We start from the raw sequence: 21,896 nt of genomic DNA, 5'->3' as shown, positions 1-21,896 counted from the left end.
AAGATACAGTGATTTTCAGGGGTACATGATTAAATCGAAGAGTAAGGTAAAGATATGACCGCATTTAAGTGAGGGAGCAAGTCTGTACACAAGTCTTATTCTGAGGTTCGTTACGTCTTTTTATATTGCCCCTCACACGGCCTATTACTTGTTTGGTCATAATTGATAATAATGCACATTATTCGCAACTGATGAAGAAATTTTCCAGGGCAGGTGTACACATTCAAATTGCTTTGATATATTATTTTTAGCGTTTCTCAGTTTCACTTAAGTATTCCTGAATTTCCTAGCGTGTTGCAGTAAGTATGCAATTGCCCAGTTATACGTGTTACCTTTGTTTCTTCACAATTAAAGCATTTGTCCATGTGAATAAATCCCTTCTCCAGTAGCCCGCGAAAAAATGTATGTTTCGTGCACTTTAAAACTCTTGTTGAAGCATCAATGTTTTCTTGAAATTTAAGTAATTTTAGATCAGCAATGAGTGTGAGAAAATGATTAGAAAATATCTAAAATATTCTGAAAGTTATCAGTTTTTGCGTATGCACCACATTTACAATCCCATCTTCCAAGAGTTGCTTTCAAATGACACATTTCATCAGCACTTAAAGATGTGGAAAATCTGGTTATCTCGAACATTTTCTGCGTGCATATGTAAGTGAAAAAAGTCATCCCATTTGAGATTTTCCATAGTTTTTAAGTGCAGTCTGCACATAAAAAAACTACGATCCAAAACCAGTTAATTATGATTTGCTATTCCAGTTTGCCAAAGCCACCTTGTATGCAAATAGTTTTCGAAAAGTTGACTTATACAAAAAAAGTACCAACTTTCAGAGCTTTGCTGATCGCACCACTTCTGGATTTTCTCATCCGTTCCTGTTCCTAAACTCACATTCTCAAACTGAATGCTACACGAACCATGGGCACTCCATTCTTCCTTCGCGCAGCCCTAGCTGCACACCTTCCCCTCTACAACAGTGAAAGAACAAATAATAATATACACTCCCCATTATTTCCCCATTGTATAACACACAACTTAAAGAAGGCGTAGTACAAGCAAATCATTATATGTAATGCTTTGCTTGTACTACACCTTCTTTAAGCTGTATATATATATATATATATATATATATATATATATATATATATAATTATATATTCACTGAAAAAAACAGGTTGCAGGGGCGTTATAGTTAGGTTCTGAATTTATTAGTATAAAACCATAGAAATTCAGAAGTTATAGTTAGAGTTATTTCAAGTAAGTATAACTCGTGCCCTAAGATCTCAATACCATGTTGCTTTTTCAGTGAATTACTGTAGTTTTTTAGTGTAAAGCAATTTTAATTACTATGTGTTATTCCAACCCCTGCTGCACACGGCCTTCTGCAGTACACGGTGGGATTTGGTAGCAGACCAAGCCCTTATAACCACCCAACCACACGCCATGCACAGCCTTTGGCAATGTCTGTGCGCAGTGGAAGTTGGCCACCGTGCCTCTGTCTGCCAATAGATCTGTAAGTGGGTGCGTGAGTGTCTGAGTGGGTCTGAAAGTGGGTGTGTTAGTCCATGAGTGGGTTTGAGTGGCTGCATGACTGTCTGAGTGGGTTTGTGAGTGGGCGCATGAGTCTATGAGTGCATGTATGATCAAATGAATTAGTGTATGAATGAGTGCCAATTTTTTAAAAACTTTTTTGCATATTCTTGAATATTCGAGAATATCCTCAAATATTCAAGGATATCCTTGAATACTGGAGGACATTCAAGGATATTCACGAATATCGCACATGGTAAAAAAAAAGCAATTTAAAATTATAACTTCATCCTAAAAACACCCCTATATCACCCCCCTGGAGTCAGGGTACCTCTACCCTGACCTTTTATACCACATATAATGGTGGCCGCAAATTTCTATTTAGGTGGTAGCCAGCCAATTATAGCGCTTATATTTGTGCATGCATTTACCAAAATGTGCACATTTTCATGATTTGTTTGCGAAGGCCCCACATCCCTAGATATGCAAATTTATTTTCCCTTTAATATCTCAAAAACTACTGAACAGATTTACACCAGATAAGCGAAAGAATAATCTACATACCAAAAGCCAGCTTTCTGCCACATTTTGTGTCTTTCCATCCAGTGATGTGGGCTGAAGTTGCATCTAAAGGTCCTATGGGAATTAGCATGCGAAATGCAATTTTTTTACCACCCCATTTTTCTCGTCCCTCACTTGACGGATCACCCCAAAACTTTCCATGCACAACAAGAATCACTAGGACATTTTTCTGGAACATATCATGAAGATTTGTCAAACAGTGCCAAAGATATAGGCAAGTCAAAAAACGCTTATTCTATGGAACCGTGGTCCTAACTATAACTATCTAACAACAACTGCTACTAGGTATTATAATATATAAATATGCCTGCCTGCAAGAGGAAAGCTTTGTGTACTGATATACATATATCTGTACATGAGGCATCCGTCTTGCAGGCAGGCATATTGAGCGCTCTTGAAGGTTTGTCAGTAGGGCTAATATATTCCCAAACTCTCGCTCTGGGTTGTGAAAGAAACCGAGTTCTCACTCTCAAGTCTCCTGGACCTTTATCAACCTTAATAAAACACTTTTTACTGCCTACTTTGTTTTTACTATTTCTATTCACCATTTTGTCAAGTGAATAATACAAACTCATCAATAAAACTCAATTCACTAAAAGTCATTTTTGACAATTCCTCAACCTTGTGAATCCATACAAAAATAATGAGTGGAACTAAATTCAAAATGTGCAGTTTAGAAATTAAGTGCATTATTGTGTTGAAAACACTGTGAGATGCGCATGAGTCTAAAATGTCAATATCATTCATTTTTTAATGTCCTGACACAAGCATATTTAGATGCTTCGATAACTGATGGTCTCTGAAGTTATCCATGACCTAATAAAGATGATAAATCACTTCATCACTCTATATGGTAATCCCACGTGGCAGTCCTGCTCAAAATGAATGGTGGTACCTGTAGTTGCCTCATCATTATTTTCCACAAATTCAAAGTTTTAATTGCATTCTGGTGTCAATGTTCCATGGTTTTACAATCTTTTATTTGTAACCCATGACAACTGAGTCATGGTTGCCTGTTCCGATAATTATTTGTTTGTGTACTGATCACTTTATCTCACTGTGTGAACGTTTCTCATTCAAATGCAATTTGGTACCTCTGGTTTTCGTTATGCTCTTCCACAACTAATTTTTGAGGTTTGGAGGTTCCAAGTGCATTTTGACCACATTATTTTATTGTTATGTATCTTTATGATTCCGCTTTATTCATTTATGCTGTTTGTCAGACAACCAAACCCCTTGGTGGATAGTCACTCTATTTACAATGTGCCTCATGAAAATTACAATCAGTATGAAGAAGTACATGTTCCCCTTTGATACAAGTCCTAAGGCACAGGAATTTGGGTTTTGTTTTTATCCATTAAGCCATAATCGACCTGCAATCGACTCTCACACTGTGGTATTAACAGTATATAAAAAATTAGCGCAAGGATGTTCATAGTACTACCCACATGGGAGAAAAATTTAAATTTTAATTTTCAGTATGAACTAGAATGATTTGATCTGAATGTATTTGTATCTTTTTGGGCTATGGACTATGGGCCTTGTAACTCAGATTGAATTATTTGAAGGTTTGTAATGCAATAAAGTTGCTTGGTGGTCATGTGGACCTTGTGATTATAATTATGAGGAGTGACTGATTGAAAAGTTTATAAAACGTTAAATGCAAGATTTGAATACAGTTTATAGATTATGGGGGTCATTCTGACCTTGGCGGTCCATGACCGCCATGGCGGAGTGCGGCAGAAGCACCGCCAACAGGCTGGCGGTGCTTCCTGGGCGATTCTGATCGCGGCGGTAAAGCCGCGGTCGGAAAAGGGGAGCCAGCGGTTTCCCGCCGGTTTCCCGCTGGCCCAGGGAACCCGCCATGGCGGCGCTGCTTGCAGCATCGCCATGGGGATTCCGACCCCCTTACCACCAGCCTGTTTCTGGCGGTGTCCACCGCTGGAACCAGGATGGCGGGAACGGGTGCCGTGGGGCCCCTGGGGGCCCCTGCACTGCCCATGCCACTGGCATGGGCAGTGCAGGGGCCCCCTAATAGGGCCCCACAAAGATTTTCACTGTCTGCTTAGCAGACAGTGAAAATCGCGACGGGTGCCACTGCACCCGTCGCACCCCTTCAACTCCGCCGGCTCCATTCCGAGCCGGCTTCATTGTTGAAGGGGCTGTCCCGCTGGGCCGGCCGGCGGTCTTCTGGCGGTCACCCGCCGGCCCAGTGGGAAAGCCGGAATGACCGCCGCGGTCTTTTGACCGCGGTGCGGTCTTTCGGCGGGAACCGCTTGGCGGGCGGCGACCGCCGACCGCCGCGGTCAGAATGACCGCCTATGTTCTTTGAAGTGGAACCTTGGAATATGGCATAGGACCTCATATTTATGCATATTGAATCCATAGCTCTAGACTGTTGAGGCTTTTATCCTGAATCAGAATGCTGTAACTCCAAGACTGTGCTGAGAAAATAAGATGTTTATCTGATTATTGGATTTTAGACCGTCTTATTCATATTTTCACATAAACCTTTTATAACTTTCGCGAAAAACTTAATTTTGGAAAAACGTATTTTGAATATATAGGATGTGAAGGAAGTAGTAGTAATTCTTTACTAAATTTGTGAATGTGAGCACTTCAGAGGGAATTTTGGCGGTGAGAGATTTCCAGCTTTTGGCAATTACATTTCTGAATTTGAGTGGGTTTGATACAGGAAGGTGTCGCTGTATCACATTCATTCAAATAAAAAGGTGGTATAAGTGTGTGCTTTAAAAAGGATTATAAATCACATACTGAGAATGGGTGCCAATTCATTGAGATTTTGTAGAAAATGCTTTTAAATAGTTAGATGATCTTTGGATATTTCAATGCTTGCTAACCAGTGCTAAAGTGCATGTGCTCTCTGCTGAAAATATGGTAGCGTTGGCCTTTCCTCAATTTGCATATTTAATTTACCTATAAATCCCTAGTAAATTGCACTACATGTGCCCAGGGCCTGTAAATTAAATGCTACTATTGGGCCTGCTGCATTGATTGTGCAAGCCACTTTAGTAGCTCTTTAAACATATCTCAGGTCTGCCACTGCAGAGCCTGTATGTATACTTTTAAACAACCAGGTCGACCTGGCAAATTAGCCATCTTGACAGGATCTACACTACCTTTCAATAACATATGTCCCCCCTATGGTAGGCCCCGGGCAGCCCCAAAGGCAGGTTGCAATGTAAATAAAAAGCTGGACATGTACATTTAAGTTTTACATGTGCAGGTAGTGAAAAACTCTTAAATTTGTTTTTCACTAATACAAGGCCTATCTTTCCATTGATTAACATCAGGATTGCCTTATTATTAAATTTTATAGGTGTGATCCCCTATTGAAAATAGATGGGACCCCCATGTTTTGTGTCTCTGAAATCTCAATTTCAAGTCACAACTGATGATTAAGTAGGATTTTAAATTGTAATCCTGAAAATACCACTTTTAGAAAGTTGGCATTCCCTTACCTTAAATGATCTAGTGCTTTCTGCCTGTCTCTGAATACACTTCTAGGGAGGTGGCAGCTGGGCTTCTGTTCATTCCCTCCAGGAAACCAAACATAAAGGGAACTTAGTTGTGACTGATAGCCCATCAACATCCTGATGGCCATTCTGGGCAGGATGGAAGGGAGGAGCTGACACACCTGGATGGGCTGTGTCCTGATCCCACACAAAGGGCTGCATGCCTTCCTGCTTTGAGCCTGATGCCAGGGCAGAAAGAAAAGGACTTGTGCACTTTAAAGTTCCAGTTTTTAATTTGAGCCAGTGGTTGGTGGTGGGGAGCACTGGCACTTATTTTTGATGGCCACCACTCATTGTCTGCATCAGGCAATTACTGCGAGCAAAAGAAAGACGGAGGAAGAGTAAGACAGAAAAATGTCAGAAAGGGAGAAAGCAGAAAACTGCAAGAGTGACTTGAAGTGCCAGGGAGTGGCTGTAAATGGATTAAAGAGGCCCGAGATGGCTTTAAGATTACACTGCCTCAATATTCTGTGCTTGCACCTTTAAATGCACCAGCCGCATGTTTCAGAGAAGAGCTCCTAGCACCAGCACATTTTTAGTTACAAATTCAGCACTGCAAAGGCCACTCTATGTTTTCTTCCCGACTTCAACTGGGTATGAGAACTGGACTTCTGACCGCAGCAAATCAGTACACGTCTGGACCTGAGGTCATTCTGCCAGGAAGAAAGACATCTGTGCTGCTGACGGGACTCTTACTCTGCTGGACTCTGCTGGACTTTGCTGGACTCCTGCTTTCCTGTGCCTGCTCTGCTGCTTGCTGCCCTCCTTGCCTGAGAGTGAGAAGGACTTAGGGCCTGATTACAACTTTGGAGGAGGTGTTAATCCGTCCCAAAAGTGATGGTAAAGTGACGGATATACCACCAGCCGTATTACGAGTCCATTGTATCCTATGGAACTCGTAATATGGCTGGTGGTATATCCATCACATTTGGGACGGATTAACACCTCCTCCAAAGTTGTAATCAGGCCCTTAACCTGCATCTCTACATAACCAAAGTGACTTCAACGGCTTTCTGGCGTGCCTCCTGTTCTGAAGTCTCAAGAACCTCAAAGACTTCACTTCATCCTGCAACAGCACCTGGAGTTTGCTTGCTACAATTCATGCCCTGCCAAGTGGCACTAATTAAGTCCTGGGGCCTTGGAAGAGGCAATAAACTGCTGCCACTGCAAAATCCACTCATTGACATCAATGCGCTGTTCAGAACTGATGCATCTCCCCTCGATGCTAATGCATTGCTGCTGTGGACAAAGACATTGCATTGGTAGCGGTGCTGCTCAACGCCTATGCATTGCTTTCATTGCTAAGAACCCACTGATGATGAATCTTGGATTGTGTGGCTCGGGACCAACACATCACCTGCATCCAGCATAATCGACTCCGATGCATCACCTCCTCTGCGCCACACATCGAGCTTTACCAATGGCACAGCAAGGCACTTTTTCAGCAGGACAAGGTTGGTACCTGTATATGACCCACACTCCACCTCCATTGACTTTTCAGATATTCCCAGTTGGAGCGTTTTATGCTTTCAAGCACTACATTTACATATATTCTTTAAAGATTCATACTTCCACTTCTACTTATTGGCTTTTTGTTGGTTTGGTCTTGTTTTGTTAATGAAACTAAGATCCTTCTTTATAACTAGGTTTGTTTTTGTGTGATGTTTGCACTGTTTTACTGTTTCAAGTGCTGCACAAATATGTTACACATTGCATCTTAAGTTAAGCTTGACTTCTCTGTGCCAAGCTACCAGAAGGTGAGCACATGTAATTTTTGGAGTGCATGTGACTTACTCTGATCAGGGTTGTGATTCCTGCTTGGAGAGGGTGCATACCTCTACCAACCAAAAACCTAATTTCTAGTTTTACAGGGAGTCTGCTTTTGCGGAACTGTACCATGGCACAACAGAACATCAGAATGCCGGGGCTGTGCCACTTCTGCCAAATCAGCACTGTAATACCAAAATACCTATTTAACTCACAGTGCTCTATTTGCACTCATAACCTCCTAAAGTGGTAAGCAATGCAGCAAAAAACATCTGTAAGCAGGTTGCCAAAGTAAACTTCAGAGTAGAGCACTAAACGGATTACCCTGGCAGTCGGAGGCCCCAAATGAATGGAGCCCAGTCTTGTATTTGAAAAGGGATACTGTGCTATTTCTGCAAGCCACTTGTGCTTCCTCGTGTGTTTTTTACAATCCCTTCTGACTTTGGAAGACATGTTTTTATTAATGTTATACAAAACATTTGATTTATGTTTTCCCCAAAATAAAAAACACGCAAACATCACATTTCACTTAATTGGTGCAATAGAAGTAACCAAACATAATAAAACGCCCACTTAATTGAGAAGTATCTAGTCATATTTTACCAATATTACGTAAATAATCAATTAAAGTTGTAAACTTCTTAACATAAGCACTGCTTTCAAGACCTTTCTCACCACTCCACCTTACAAGAAAGTACTTGTCATTCAGACTCAAGCCTTCAATGCCTTTTAATACAAGCGATGATACACAGCAGCAGGCTATGGCACTGAAATAGCACATCCCCCTTCCTTTATTTAAATTTCTTTCATGTTACTTGAGATTTCAAAAACTGCATCACAGTCCTGCAATCTGACTGTTTTACATTTGCATTTCATTTTCTGATAAGACTTGCATGCATTAGAAGTACTGTGTAGTGCAAACGTGTAAAATGCTTAGATAAATCTGAGAGTTTCAAAGTTTGAAACCCCGAAATATTCTGTTCTTATCTTGGAGAATTGGTATTGCTTGAATGTTCAAACATTGTGTAGCGTATCTGTTTTGTTTGCCCAGAGAGATGGAGTTTTATTATCACGAAACTAAAGCAGTTCTCAGTGGTGCTGTCAGTGAAGCTCATGCTTAATAACCTCCATATTTCACCAGTTTGTAATAAAAAAGAAGGCACATTTCAGACAACTCTTCAGCTGTTCGAGTAGCTGGTCGAGTAGCTTTATATCATTTATAATACACGGGACCCTGCAATCACCTCACATGCGAGGTGTTACGGCTTTAGATGTCTAATTAAGAAATGATGAATCTGCTCAACTGTAATAATTTATTACAGCTAGGTTGTAACATAATAATGCCTACTGCCAGAGCATGCCACCAAGGTGAAAGACAGGTCAAAGAGCACATTTAAAGCTGCAGGTTACACAACAAAAACAAGAAATGTTTTTCCTTCTTCTGATGCATATGTTTCTAAAATGAACAGTAATCATCAGACAGGAGATAGGTATGGAAACAGGCTTATTTTTGCCAGTTCTTAATTCGTAAAAGAATGACTCCCATTGGCCAGTGCTCTGTTCAGAAGCCCGGCCAGTGCTCATAAGTGTTGGTGCACTGAATACCTGGGTTGGGTAATCACTAATATACCTCACTCCTCTTTAATCTATGGGTGGGCATAAAAGGCGTGATGCTAGAGTTATTAATTCGTAATTATTGCAAAATTGCGTGCAATTGTGCATAGTTACATGAGGAGCTTAATACAGCAGAGTTATTTTTTAGTGCAATGTTGCCTCTTCAATGATGCGATAGGATGCATTTTGTGCTAAGAAAATAGCACTAAATGGTACAAGACACAAACAGCAGTAACCAGCAACTGCTCACAATCTCTTAGTTCATTGTTCCTGTGCTCCTGTGGTAGAATTTTTGCCTCAAGGTACTCTTAATTGCTCAAGTTATCGTAATCCACTAATTTTGGGAATTTTGCATCACAAAAGCAACATGTAATTACTGAAATTGCTCCTTTTAGTTTGGCATTATTCAAATTGCGCCCAGGCCTAATTTACTCAGCTGTCAAACACTCCCTGACCTTTTGTCTCACTTTTGCAGGTTCCTACTTTATCCCTATGTGAAAGCTTTTCCCTTTTTCTCTTCTTCCATCTTTCTACTTTGTGTATTTGTCCCTCTCTTGCTCTTTGTAAATGTCTGTTGTGCAAAAATAAGTGCTGGTCCCTAAAAATGTGTGCTTGTGGGCAAACATTGGCTCAAATTAAGCACTGTTATGTGCGTGTTACAGATCATTACAGGGAAGACAATTATTCTCTGCATGTCTCCTCACATTCTGAGTTACAGCATATATTTGGTGACTTACATTAAACTCATTCTAATATCACTTTGCAACAAGTTACTAACTGCTTTATGAGTGTTTCATTTTTCAATACAGATTCTACTTCTATTTGTCATGTCTTCAAACAATCATTCTCTTTCATATGAAAGAGCAACACACTGAGGATTTAAGCGGCTTGTGAGAATGATTTTGTTGTGGTCATATAGTATAGGGAATAAAATATCCCATTCCATCCATTATAAACAGATTGCAAGTCACCTCAGAGTTCCATGACCTGACAAAGAACCTCGGCCTTCGCCCTTGTACCTCTATATTGTCATGAAGTCCTTAAAATCTACAACAGGGTCCTTTATCCCATGCACCACATGCTTTCATAACCTAGTACTGCTCCTCCTTCTTCCCTTTCTTTTGGCTAGTTCTCTTTCACTTTCTCTGTTACTTCCTGCTCTGTCATTATGTGGCCCTCCTCTTACCTGGTTATCTCTGAAAGTCCCTACACTTTCAGATTAGAACCCTGGTGCGTGAGGATTCCACAGAAAGCAGTTGGCCACGGCTGCTCAAGGGATGGTGATGTTTTCGAAGTCGGTTTGCTTGACTGCTTTCATGAAGCTTACAGTCGTGCTTTTAATTTCTCAGTTGCTTGTCTTTATAACACAGACCTCACTCATTCTCATGTAGTATGTTAGCTTGACAAAGATGGAAAAGGTCTTCATCCACGGTGCTCGAAAGAAAGCAAAGGAAACTTCAGACAAAGACTTTGAGTCTAAATATGTGTTTTTTGTGTCTGCAACCGTTTGACTACTACACAGTGTCAGCTTGTAATTTTACGAGGGAGAGGTGGGGGTTACACATGCACCTCACTCGCAACTATTCATTCACACACACACTCACACATCCATTCAGAACACTCACTAACAATATGCATACATTCATACATACATGCACGCACGCACGCACGCACCAAACACCAAAAAAACTTAAGAGCAACACCGGAGGGGAAGTGAGATCAGCCAATGAGGGAAGGCAGCAGTCCCAATCTTGTCACGGAGTCTGCTGACCCCACCCCACGCTTAAAACTAAAGTACCAAGGACCAAAGCATTCAGTGACCCTGTGACTTCTTCAGCTCAGCAAATTTCAGCTCAAGCAGCAAGGAGTCTGTGCATTTAGTGCATGTCCAGCTCCCAGCTGCCTAACCGGAACCAGAAGAGTGGCTGTCAGGCTGACTTTCATTCAGTCTGACAGACACTCTTCAAGTCAGGAAAAAGGTGGGGTTGTGGGGCCCCTCAGCCAGTACGGATGGGCAGCTTCTGCTACTGCAACAAATAAAAGGTTATTGAGTAGAGATGAACCCACAGGACAGACTACTCTATCAGGCAGGCCTAAAAGGAGTTGACAGCTAGAAGCCTAAGTGCTTCCTTCCTTGCTCATACCTTCACGTTGGCCAGTTGAAACGAAAGGAATAAAGTCTGCCACAGAAATGACAAGTTCTCATTCTCATCTATTACAAACAATGCAAGATACAAAGACGAGAATTGTAATTTCCATTAGATGGCAGATGCCACCTTCGCTTGATATGATCTGCCTCAAAAAGTCAATTAATGCTGTCTAATAGACGCAATTGTTTGCGCGCGAAGGAATCTTACATGTTGAGGATATAGCTCATCATGCGCGTTCCTATCTTAGAAGAGAGCATGCCCACTGTCTTAAATTATGCAAACGTGCGTCATAGGCGCCCGTGCTTGACGCCTGCAACGATACAGACCATAGACGAGAAGTGCTTAGTATCTGCCCCCTCATTCACTCCCAGGCCCTTAAGGGAGCGTATTTGAAGACCTTTTTCATGAACCGAACTGACTGCCTGTCTAGCGTTAGTTCCGGATCCCACACTTGGTTATTGTAACCGTGGAGCGCAGCAGGCCGCCTGAAAAACCATCACGCTGTCGGTAATGTTTCCGTGACAGCTGTGCACAGCTGGCATTTTGGCTTTTCGTTGAAATGTCAAGTCTCATTCCCAAACTTGAAAGCTTGCCTCAGCCTCTAGAGTATAATAACTAATGACGTATATTACTTTTTACAGACTGAGCTCGTACTTGCTTTTTCCAGGGCCTGCCTACTAATGGTGGACCAGGTGCCTTGAGACCAGGGTCCAGTGGGGATGAGAGGTCCCACTGAACCCCAATTATGACGGTCTTTTGCTACCTAATCAGGCCCTGTCGGTGTATTTTCCTCCATTACATAGGGACGTGGCACCTTTGATACTCCACTCCTTTTTGATTCGGCGGTTCGTTTGATTTATTTTACGTGGCATTAAATGACCCTTTTAATAGGTCGAACATAACATAAAAATGTTTTAACTATTAAGTGGATTTGATCCTGTTGACACCGTGACTATGGCCTGAGTAGCTGCTGCTGAAATCTACATAGGGTAAGGAAAACGTGCCGACATATATGTTTTTTTTATTTTCTCAAAGTATATGACATTCTTAACTGTGAGAGACCAGTTTTGTCTCTCTATTCCATTTTCGAATTACATTCATCATTTTTTTACCGAGTTAGGGTTAGACCTGCTTATGTACTCGCTCATTGATTAGTAAATTTTCGATTCTGCAAGTTCTCTTCAGCAGATGAATGTACATCACTGAAAAGTAGAGGACAGTTTGGCCTGATTACAAGTTGTATGGTACTTGGGTAACAATAAATTCACATGAGATTTTACAGTTACCATGCGCCAGTACCGTGCAATTATGAGTAAAATTAGGGATTACCTTGTCAGACGGCTTGATCCAGTTGTAAAACCACACAGGATTCCAAAGTCCATGCACCTTTACAGCATGCATTTATCATCTGCTCTGACAGAGTATGTGTGACTCTGTGGGTGGGGTGGAGGTGTGAGAGGGGCGGTGGAGGAGTAGTGAAGGAAAATTGACTTTTTTTCCAGTGGGAAGTCTAGAAGAAAAAAAACACAGAATTAGACTTGGCTGTGGTGCATCCAAAGCCTCATACGATTTTTCTGGCCTTAACAATTGGGTATGATTCTCCCACATCGAGTAAAACCAGAAGTGCACAAAATGACCCATTTGAAATCAGGTGGAGCTTAATTCAATGTGGTATTTCTTTTCAGTCCGACTTATAATCCTCTCCGTGGCCTGTAGTTAGTGATTATTGTTGCAAAACAGCCTTATTACAATTTCTGCTGTAATGTTGACATCGTTCATGGTATTTCCTTAAGACATTTATGCAAGCGAAACAGTGTGGAACATGTAATATCGAGAAAAAGTTTCAGTCACTCCGTTGCTCTCACACATTCACTAATGCCAGTGGGAAAACTCAGAATCAGCAGGTAAATACGTTAATTGTGCCTGCTTGTGTGTTTGTACATAATATGTGGGCATGCTATCTTTAACCATGAAAGTCTGTCTGTGTGTTGTCTACATTCTTGCATTCCTGCATGTGGTCACTATATGGTGCATGTCTCTAAATTGCAATGCATACACAGATGTTATGATATAAATACTATCACAATAAGCACACCTGAGCTGCATGGGAAAACCATGGCACAAATTTATCATGCTCCTAACAAGCAGTTAAGTTTCAAGGAGAGTGACTGCAAAACATGGGAACTGGGATTTTCAATGGCCCTAGGCAATGGCAGGGTAACACAACCCCTTACAAACAATAACAACTACTTTGATTGGATTGCCAAATGGATTTTCCAGTCACAAAGACTGAGAGCTCTTGGGAAGCTCATGGAAGAGCCATTAGAGCTGGCCCTAACTGAGGAGGTCATTAAAACTACAAGGGAAGCTAATGTGACTGATCGAGTTGGAACCGCAATAGGTATTAGTTCCTCCAAAGATCTCACTACTAAGATGATTGAAGGCGCCCAGAGTGGTCTACCTAGCCTTTCTGATTCAGTACTTAATGCAATTAATTTTACCTTTTCAGTAGCCATTAATGCTTTGACGTGGCAGTCACACAAACTGGAGTTACAGGTAGACCTAATGCAAACCTTAACCCAAATAATAATTACACTGAACAAAAAAAGGACTGGTTAGATCCTAAGTGTTAGAAATGGGGTCTTTGGTTGGCAGTCAGGTTACTCCCTTTCCAAGCAAGGACTATCACTCTAGTCAGGGTAAGTCACACACAATACAAATTATCCTGTGCCCACCCTCTGGTAGCTTCGCACTGAGCAATCAGGCTTAACTTAGAAGGCAATGTGTAAAGTATTTGTGCAATAAATCATACAATAACACAATATAGCACCACAAAAGTACACCACAAAGTGTTTAGAAAAATAAATAATATTTATCTGGATATTTGCAGATCAAAACTGTTGTACCTGGCTTTTTGACAGGGTCATCCCCAAACTTTTTGCCTCCTTCCTCCTATTTTTTCTGACCCGTTGTTGTTGGCTTTTGACCTCTGGGCACTTTACCACTGCTAACCAGTGCTAAAGTGCATATGCTCTCTGTGTGAACTGTACTATTGGTTGGTTTATCCATGATTGGCTATTTAATTTACTTATAAGTCCATAGTAGAGTGTACTATACGTGCCTAGGGCCTGTAGATTAAATGCTACTAGTGGGCCTGCAGCACTGGTTGTGCCACCCACTTCAGTAGCCCCTTAACCTTGTCTCAGGACTGCCATTGCAAGGCCTGTGTGTGCACTTTCACTGCCACTTCGACTTGGCATTTAAAAGTACTTGCCAAGCCTAGAACTCCCCTTTTTCTACATATAAGTCACCCCTAATGTGTACCCTAGGTAACCCCTAGATCAGGGTGCTGTGTGGGTAAAAGGCAGGACATGTACCTGTGTAGTTATATGTCCTGGTAGTGTAAAACTCCTAAATTCGATTTTACAATACTGTGAGGCCTGCTCCCTTCATAGGCTAACATTGGGGCTGCCCTCATACATTGTTGAAGTGGCAGCTGCTGATCTGAAAGGAGCAGGAAGGTCATATTTAGTATGGCCAGAATGGTAATACAAAATCCTGCTGACTGGTGAAGTCGGATTTAATATTACTATTCTAGAAATGCCACTTTTATGCAGTGAGCATTTCTTTGCACTTAAATCTTTCTGTGCCTTTCAATCCGCATCTGGCTAGGTTTAGTTGACAGCTCCTTGTCCATTCACTCAGACACACCCCAAACACAGGGTACTCAGCCTCACTTGCATACATCTGCATTTTGAATGGGTCTTCCTGGGCTGGGAGGGTGGAGGGCCTGCCCTCACACAAAGGACTGCCACACCCCCTACTGGGACCCTGGCAGACAGGATTGAACTGAAAGGGGACCTGGTGCATTTCTTAGACACTCTTTGAAGTCACCCCTACTTCAAAGGCACAATTTAGTATAAAACAGGGCCTCTGCCCTACCTCATCCGACACTTGCTGGAGAAGAAACCTGAACCAGAAACTACATCCTGCCAAGAAGAACTGCCTAGCTGCTCAAAGGACTCACCTGTCTGCTTTCTCCAAAGGACTGCTGCCTTGCTGAACTCTTGTCTGGCTGTAAAAGTGCTCTCCAAGGGCTTGGATAGAGCTTGCCTCCTGTTCCCTGAAGTCACAGGACCAAAAAGACTTATCTTTTTCATTTGGACTCTTTGTGCGCTGACAATTTCGACGCACAGCTTGTTCCGCGGCGAGAAAAACGCCGCACACCGACGCTGATCGACGCGATGCCTTTGGGGCGACCGGAACTTCGACGCACAGCCTCACAAGGACAACGCCGCCCGACTTCCAGAGGGGAAATCGACGCGACACCTGCCGTGAGAGCGAAATTTCGACGCACAGCCCCGCGGAATGATGCGCAGCCGGAAACAAGCAGGAGAATCCACGCACAGACCCCGGGACATCTGGTAAGCCCCGCGACCCACAGAAAGAGACTGTCCTCCGCGCCGGAAAACGACGCACGACTTCCCCGCGTGAAAAATAACGACACAAGTCCGTGTGTGCTGGGGAGAAATCGACACACACACCATTTTTCCACGTATCTCTTCTTCTGTGGCCCTTTGCGGAGATTTTCCACTCCAAACCAGGTACTTTGTGCTTGAAAGAGACTTTGTTTGCTTTTTAAAGACTTAAGACACTTTATATCACTTTTTAGTCATATCTTTACAAATACATATTGCGTCTTTGATCGTTTTGACCTGCAAATACCCAGATAAATATTATATATTTTTCTAGACACTGTGTGGTGTAGTTTTGTGATGCTATATTATGGTATTGTATGATTTATTGCACAAATGCTTTACACATTGCCTTCTAAGTTAAGCCTGACTGCTTGTGCCAAGCTACCAGAGGGTGGGCACAGGCTAATTTTGGATTGTGTGTGACTTACCCTGACTAGAGTGAGGGTTCTTGCTTGGACAGAGGGTAACCTGACTGCCAACCAAAAACCCAATTTCTAACAAAAAAACGATCAAAGATGCAATAAGTAAATGTAGAGATATCACTGAAAAGTGATATAAAGGCCCTCATTACAACCTTGGTGGTAAGTCACGCTTACCGCTGTGCAGAAGACTGCAAACATACCGCTGCGGCAGCGGAATTCCGCTATAGGTATTACGACCCACATCTCGGAATCCGCCACAATTCAGACACCCACACAAGTCCACCACACCAAAGGTCAGTAATAAACTGGCGAAAACAAAACACACACCATTACGCCAACAAGAATACGCCCACAGTATCACGATCCACGAATCAACGCAGCGGTCTTTCAACCGCGGTAAACCATTGGCGGTACACACCGCCGCGCTCAAAATACACACACACTTTCAAAACGCCACCACATTGGACAAATGGAAATACACATACCTGATACACATACACACACCACACCCACACACCCAATCCAATATAAAACACACACCCACATCATCCACAAACCCTTACTACCAGAATTTTGCAGCAGGCCATCGAGATAGACCACCTTAAATAACACCAGCATCCACAGACACACAACACCACCACTTACACAACATCCACGCACCTCAAACAACACACACAAACACATCCCCTCACACATCACAACATACACCACCTCACACATCATCCACACCACACCATGGCACCGCAAAGACACCCCAGGTTTTCGGAGGAGGAGCTCAGGGTCATGGTGGAGGAAATCGTCTGGGTAGAGCCACAGCTATTTGGAGCACAGGTGCAGCACATCTCCAATGCAAGGAAGATGAAGCTATGGCGCAGAATTGTCAACAGGGTCAACGTAGTGGGACAGCATCCAAGAACACAGGATGACATCAGGAAGAGGTGGAATGACCTACGGGGGAAGGTGTGTTCCGTGGTATCCAGACACCAGATTGCTGTACAGAGGACTGGCGGTGGAGCCCCACCTCCTCCCCCACAACTAACACCATGGGAGGAGCAAGTCTTGGCAATACTGCATCCTGAGGGCCTGGCAGGAGTAGGAGGAGGACTGGACTCTGGTAAGGCAAATCTTTACTACTTTATCCCCCCACCCTACCTGCATGCCAGCACATACTCCCACCCTTACCCTCACCCTCATCACTCCCAAAACCCACAGATACCCCACCAACACAACCCACACATCCCAAACACAAGCCCTGTAATGAACACCAATGCACGGACACCCATCACCAAAGCATGTCCACTACAGAGACTCACCCAGGCCACAAAATCACCAATCACACTAGGGCCAAGGCAATAATGCATGCTCAGGAGTAGAGAGTCGCTCACCCATTGCACAAGATGGCACACACAGATACAATAAATATGCTTTTACACCCCTACAGGAATCCTACCCAACGTCACCGGACAGGAGGTGCCAGACATATCCAGTCCCCCACAGAAGAGGCCAACAGTGATGACAGCAGCTTTGCACACCTGGATCAAGATGACCAGCCCATCCCATCTGGGACCTCGGGACAGTCAGTTCCCCTGACACTGTCACAAGACACCACAGAGCCTCCCCCCTCAGGAAACACCAGCACAGCACCCACCCAGCGGGCCCATCCCTCTGTCCCCAGGACACGTCAATCAGCAGTGTGTCCACCACTACAGGGAACCCAGGGAAACCCACCAACCCAAGAAAATCAGGGACCTGGGGGCAGTGGCAGTGGGCACACGGTTCAGGGGACAGAGGCACAGGACAACAGGGAAGCTGGGTGGACTGCTGTGCGACAGGGGGAGGACAGGTCCAGGGAACCCACTCTCCACGAGGCCCTCTCCAACATCATGGGAGCGTACCATCATTCCCAGGAGACGATGGCAACGGTACTGGCCAAGTTTCAGGAGACCCAGCGGCTGCAGGAGGAACACTACCTTGGGATCAGGGAGGACTTGAAGTCCATTAACACCACCCTGGTCAGCCTTGCAGGGGTGCTGCAAAACCTAGTAAACACCAGGAGGGGTGCTGCAAAACCTAGTGAACACCAGGAGGGACACTGTGGCACAACAAGGGGCCCCTGACATTAGCCTGGACGATGAACAGCCCTCCACCTCGGCCAGCGCTAGTGGACAGGAGGCCCCGCCACAGGAACACGACACCAGCAACCCACCCCCTGCAGATGGAGAACCACCCCGCAAACGGTCCCTGAGATCCAGGAACAAGACAGAGAACATTGCCAAGATCTCCACCAGGAAATGATACCCCCCTGAATGTCACCCTTCTGTCCCACTTTGTCACCCTGTCCATCCTTCAACTGCCATTGCTCCACTTCCTATGCCCCTTTGGACAATGCCATGGACATTCCTCAACCATCCCCCCAGCCCATTTTACTACCCCCTCAACGTATTTGCACCTAAATAAACACACTTATATCACAAAACAATCCGGAGTCAGTCTGTGCTTTCACAAATGTGTAATTGCAATAACCATGGAAAATAGCAATTTCAATTTACTTGTTCACATACCAATGTAACACAGCTGTAGGCCAGGAGGAAACAGAGCAGAGGGCACAAAGTGGGACCCACATCTGTGAAATGGAAAGTCAAAGTGACAAGTCAGGGTCCATACACTGAGTGAAAATGACAGACTTATGCTAGCTCCAACAATAGTATGATATGTAGAAGGCAGTGCCATCTTCTTACCTGTGTCTCACTGGAAGTATTGCTGGATAATGTTGTTTCTGTTGTCAATATCCTCTTCTTCTCCCTCCTCTTCTTCACTGTTCACAGGGTCCACAGCTGCCACAAGACCACCAGCTGGCACATCCTCCTGCAGAAAAGGCACCTGCCGTCGCAAAGCCAGGTTGTGCAGCATACAGCAGGCCACGATGATCTGCCACACCTTCTTTGGTGAGTAGTAGAGGGAACCACCTGTCATTTGGAGGCACGGGAATCTGGCCTTCAGGAGGCCAAAGGTGCGTTCAATCACCCTCATAGTTTGCCCATGTGCTTCATTGTAGCGTTCCTCTGCCCTTGTCCTGGGATTCCTCACTGGGGTCAGTATCCATGACAGGTTGGGGTAACCAGAGTCACCTGCAAAGATACAGGGACAACTGTTAGAGACACACTAACCCTTAGGGACAACCCCATACCCAGACACCTATTTACATTGTATTTTGGTCATTGGGCTCACCTATTAGCCACACACGGTGTCTCTGGAGTTGCCCCATCACATAAGGGATGCTGCTATTCCCCAAAATGTAAGCATCATGCACTGATCCAGGAAACTTGGCATTCACATGGGAGATGTACTGGTCTGCCAAACACACCATCTGCACATTCATCGAATGGTAGCTCTTCCGGTTTCTGTACACCTGTTCACTCCTGCTGGGGGTACTAATGCCACATGTGTCCAATCAATAACACCAATTAGGTTGGGGATATGTCCCAGGGCATAGAAGTCACCTTTCACTGTAGGCAAATCCTCCACCTGAGAGAACACAATGTAGCTGCACATGTGTTTCAGCAGGGCAAACAACACTCTGGACAACACGTTAGAGAACATTGGCTGGGACATCCCTGATGCAATGGCCACTGTTGTTTGAAAGGAACCACTTGCCAGGAAATGGAGTACTGACAGGACCTGCACTAGAGGGGGTATCTCTGTGGGATGGCAGATAGCTGACATCAGGTCTTGCTTTAACTGGGCACACAGTTCCTGGATTGTAGCACGATCAAGTCTGTATGTGACCAGGATGTGTCTCTCTTCCATTGTCGACAGGTCCACCAGGGGTCTGTACACCGGAGGATTCCGCCATCTCATCACCTACCCCAGCAGACGTGCCCTATGGAGGAGAACAGCGAGCATAGAGTCACCCAACACTGAGGTATCACAAAATGTTATTTGCAGATAATTTATTAATCCACAATGTGCCTGTAGCTGTGTATATTCCTGGCCTAGATAGGTGTGATGCAATCATTATTAAGGCCATGTGGCCCCCTGAAATGGCAGTTGCCTGACCTGTAGGGTGGGACAAGGGGATATGAGGTAACTGCGCTGGCGTAATACATCGTTGCGGTGGGCGGTCGAAGACCGCAACGCAATTCAACATTGGTTAACATTGGGCCCCTTGGGTCGGAGGAGACAAAGACGATGTACTCCGGCGGTAACGGTACGCACCGCCGCAGACGTGACTGCCATTTTCTGTCCCTTAGTTCCCTCACTTGATACCCGACCTTCAACAGGAGAGGACCTACACTGCAAGTGCTGCTGTGACCTGTGTCTGGAAGCGACGATGGTTCATGTGTCTGGGGAAAGGGCCCCTGCCTTCACTTTGGAGGAGTTGGAGAAACTAGTGGATGGGGTCCTCCCCCAGTACACGCAACTGTATGGTCCTCCAGACAAACAGGTGAGTACACTGTGAGCATGCTGAATGGGCAATACCTGCTTTGTGTGCTGTGGCTGCTAGAAACAAGGGGGGGGGCTGAGGCCTGCATGTGCGGATGGTGAGTGTATGTGCGTCCCGGCATTGGTGGGAACTGGTGGGCAATGAGTATGACGGTCCGGTCGGGTGAATAATGTCCTTTTCCCCTGTACCATTCCTCTAGGTCAGCGCCCACCACAAGAAGGGTATTTCGCCTAGGACATCCAGTCCCTGGGGGTCTACCATAGACAGAGCACCCACTGCCGCAAAAGATGGGAGAACCTGCGCCGCTGGAGCAAGAAAACGGCAGAGTCCCAGCTGGGGATGGCCTCCAACTTGGGAGGGTGCCCGTCGCACCATGACACCCCTGATGTTCCGGATCCTGGCGGTCGCCTATCTGGAGTTGGATGGGCGCTTGAGGGCATCACAGCAGCCACAAGGGGGTGAGTACACTCTCATTCAGCTGACTCTGCGCGCATTACGAGGTGTCTGGGTGGGGGATGTGTGCAGTGGGTTCCCCTAGGCCAGGGCGAACTTGGTAGGTAAGGTCCCTTGTGAGGCGGGCAATGTGGCACCCCAAACCCACTAGTGATAAGAGCCATCTACACCTAGTCAGGCTCCTGTGACTTCCAGGTGTACAGCAATAGGTCTTAGGCCTCGTACCCCATGGGCATATGAAAAATCTAGGAAGTAAAAGTGCATGGAGTAGTGTAGAGGGCTGCTCCATATGTGTTGTGTCCGCCAACGGTAGTGGTGTTGCATGCACTGAACATGTCTTTCTTCTGTCTCCCCCCCTTTTTGTGGTCTCCCTGTTCTTGTGTGCAATAGCATCATCAGGCGGAGGTGCAATGGCACCGGAGCAGGAGGGAGCTGCAACCCACTCTGCCCTGGAGGGTGAAGCAATGGATTCTGAAGCCACCAGTGGGACGGAGAGCGAGGGGAGCTCCACGGCGGAGACAGGAACAGAGACCACTGACAGTGACTCCTCTTCTGATGGGAGCTCCCTTGCGTCGGCGGGCCCCTCTGTGCCCACCGCATCAACAGGTACAGCCGCCACTCCCCCTACCAGCACTGTCCTCCCAGCAGCCCCTCAGCGTGTGTCCCGTGCCCGCTCACCCAGGAGGGTGGGCATTTCTTTCGCCCCAGACACCTTAGGCCCTGCTGCCCCCAGTGAGGAGGCTATTGACCTCCTGAGATCCCTCACTGTTGGGGAGTCTACCATTCTGAATGCCATCCAGGATGTTGAGAGGCATTTGCAACAAACAAATGCATACCTGGAGGGCATTCATTCGGGGCAGGCAGCCCAACAGTGAGCATTTCAGGCTCTGGCCTCAGCACTGATGGCAGCCATTGTCCCTGT

The sequence above is a fragment of the Pleurodeles waltl genome, chromosome 8 (genome assembly GCF_031143425.1).
Source record: "Pleurodeles waltl isolate 20211129_DDA chromosome 8, aPleWal1.hap1.20221129, whole genome shotgun sequence".
Classification (NCBI taxonomy): domain Eukaryota; kingdom Metazoa; phylum Chordata; class Amphibia; order Caudata; family Salamandridae; genus Pleurodeles; species Pleurodeles waltl.
The sequence above is the reverse complement of the archived record's forward strand: the minus strand, read 5'-3'. Positions refer to the sequence as shown.